We start from the raw sequence: 2,978 nt of genomic DNA, 5'->3' as shown, positions 1-2,978 counted from the left end.
ACTTTTTATTGGCCTCCTGCTCCCCAAAGGGTACCCTGCTTCTGCTGGCTTAGTGCCTCAGAACTTTGGTGTCGTTGGTCTCAGACACCACTTTGCCATCCACTGTCCGGCGGGTGGTGGTCTTTTGGATGGTTTGCAAAAAATATGGAACGCTTCACGAATTTGCCTGTCATCCTTGCTCAGGGGCCATGCTAATCTTCTCTGTATCGTTCCAATTTTAGTATATGTGCTGCCGAAGCGAGCACAATTTTTATATTTTTTGTAGAGACAAGGTTTCACCATGTTGGCCAGGCTGGAACTCCTAACCTCAGGTGATCTGCCTGCCTCAGCCTCCCGAAGTGCTGGGATTACAGGTGTAAGCCACCATGCCTGGCCAGAATTTTTAATTTTAATTTAAATAGCTACATGTGCTAATGGCTTTCATATTGAACAGCACAGATCTAGATATTCAGGCTTAGCTTTGTGTCAGTTCATTGTCTTTAGGAAGTTATAGAATTTAGTAACAGTTACACATTTATTGAGTTGCTACTATATGCAACTCACCAAAAACAGAAGAAAAATATGGCCTCAGCCCTCAAGAACTATAACGCCTAGCTGGGGAGAGAAGCAAGTAGATCAGTCATGCTATGTGAGGTCGGGCACAGTGGCTCATGCCTGTAACTCCAGCACTTTGGGAGGCCAAGGCAGGAGGATTCCTTGAACTTGAGACCAGCCTGGGCAATACAGTGAGACCCCATCTCTATGAGAACATTTTTAAAATATTAGCCAGACGTGGTGGCACATGCCTGTGTTTCCTAGCTACTCGAGAGGCTGAGGTGGGAGACTTGCTTGAGCCTGGGAGGTTGAGGCTGCAGTGACCCGGGACCACACCATTGCATTCCAGCCTGAGAACAGAGCAAGACCCTAACATACAGACACACACACACACACACACACACACACACACACACACCATAGAGTGGTTTCCACAGAAGGAAGCTAAGCAGTTTAGGAAAGTATGTGGAAAAGACAAGTTGTTTTGGATACAGAGTTCTTGAGCCAACATGTAGTAAGAAGACCAGTTGGGGTGGGCCTTCCAGTCTGTGGTCCAGAATTTTCATTCAGTGGAAAACACAGCTGTGAGTCACTCACACATTCAATGGAATGACAATAAAAATGCCCATTTGTGTAAGGGGCAGAAGAGACTGGAAATTAGGGAGGGAAAAAACAGGCTGTTGTGTAGGTGACATGGGGTCTATGTAAGTATGTTAGGGCTGCCATAACAAAGTACTATTGGGATGGCTTCAACAACATAACTTCTTTTTTTCTTTTTGTTTTTTTTGAGACAGGATCTGGCTCTGTTGCCCAGGCTGGATTGCAGTTGCTTGATCTTGACTCACTGCAGCCTTAACCCCTGGGCTCAAGCAATCCTCCAGCCTCAGCATCCTGAGGAGCTAGAACTACAGGTGTGCGCCACCACACCTGGCTAATTTTTTTTTTTAATAGCCCAAACTGTCATTTTTTCTTTTTCTTTTTTTTTTTTTTTAGATAGAGTCTCACTCTGATGCCCAGGCTGGAGTGCAGTGGCATGATCTCAGCTCACTGCAGCCTCTGCCTCTAGGGTTCAAGCAATTCTCCTGCCTCAGCCTCCCAAGTAGCTGGGGTAATAAGTGTGTGCTACCACACCCAGCTAATTTTTGTGTTTTTAGTAGAGACGGCGTTTCACCATGTCGGTCAGGCTGGTCTCAAACTCCTGATCTCAAGTGATCCACCCGTCTCGGCCTCCCAAAGTGTTGGGATTACAGGCGCGAGCCACCGCACCTGGCCTTTTTCTTTTTTATTTTTTTAATCAAGGATCTATTTTTTTGTAGAGATGGGGTGTCACTATGTTGCCCAGGCTGGTCTAGAACTCCTGAACTCAAGCAATCCACCTGCCTTGGCCTCCCAAAGTGCTGGGATTACAGGCGTGAGCCACTGTGCCAGACCAGAAATTCATTTTCTCATAGTTCTGGAGACTAAAAGTCTGAGATTGAGATCAAGGTGTCAGCAGGATTGGTTTTTTTTTTTGGTGGTGGTGGTGGTTTTGAGACAGAGTCTCACTCTGTTGCCCAGGCTGGAGTGCAGTGGAGCGATCTTGGATCACTGCAACCTCCGCCTCCCAGGTTCAAGTGATTCTCCTGCCTCAGCCTCCTGAGTAGCTGGGATTACAACCATGCAACACCATGCCCAGTTAATTTTTATATTTTCAGTAGAGACAGAGTTTCACCATGTTGGCCAGGCTGGTCTTGAATTCTTGACCTCAAGTGATTGGCCAGCCTCAGCCTCCCAAAGTGCTGAGATTACAGACGTGAGCCATCATGCCTGGCCTTGTTTTTCTTGCTTTTTATTTTTTTGTAGAGACGAGGTCTTGCTATATTGCCCAGGCTGGTGTCGAACTCCTGGACTCAAGTGATCCTCCTGCCTCCTGATGTGCTGTGGTTACAGGCATGAGCCACCACGCCAGGCTGGATTGGTTTCTTCTGAGGCCTTTCTCCTTGCCTTGTAAATGACCATCTTCTCCCTTCATCTTCCCATGGTCTTCCCTCTGCATATGTCTCTGCCCTCATCTCCTCTTATAAGGACAACAGTCAAACTGGATTAGGGCCCACCCCAGTGGCCTCATTTTAACTCAGTTACCTCTTTAAAGATTCGATCTCCAGGCTGGGTGTGGTGGCTCACACCTGTAATCCCAGCATTGTGGGAGGCCAAGGCAGGCAGATGACCTGAGGTCAGGAATTCAAGACCAGCCTGGCCAACATGGTAAAACCCCAAGTCTACTAAAAATACAAAAATTAGCTGGGCATGATGGCAGGCGTTTGTAATCTCAGCTACTCGGGAGGCTAAGGCAGGAGAATTGCTTGAACCCGGGAAGCGGAGGTTGCAACGAGCGAGATGGTGCCATTGCACTCCAGCCTGGGCAACAAGAGGGAGACTTCATCTCAAAAGAAAAAAAAAAAAAA

At 47.2% G+C, this 2,978-nt stretch overlaps 1 non-coding gene across 1 annotated transcript; it reads right to left on the bottom strand.

Moving 5' to 3' along the window:
• Positions 1-138: 138 nt before the first annotated feature.
• LOC116471982 (U6 spliceosomal RNA) lies at positions 139-245 on the bottom strand. Its single transcript, XR_004248912.1, has one exon. It is a non-coding gene; the product is annotated as a U6 spliceosomal RNA (small nuclear RNA).
• Between the last annotated feature and the right edge of the window lie 2,733 nt (positions 246-2,978).

The sequence above is a fragment of the Hylobates moloch genome, unplaced genomic scaffold, assembly GCF_009828535.3.
Source record: "Hylobates moloch isolate HMO894 unplaced genomic scaffold, HMol_V3 SCAFFOLD_6, whole genome shotgun sequence".
NCBI classification, from domain to species: domain Eukaryota; kingdom Metazoa; phylum Chordata; class Mammalia; order Primates; family Hylobatidae; genus Hylobates; species Hylobates moloch.
This window is presented reverse-complemented; position numbering and strand designations above follow the sequence as displayed.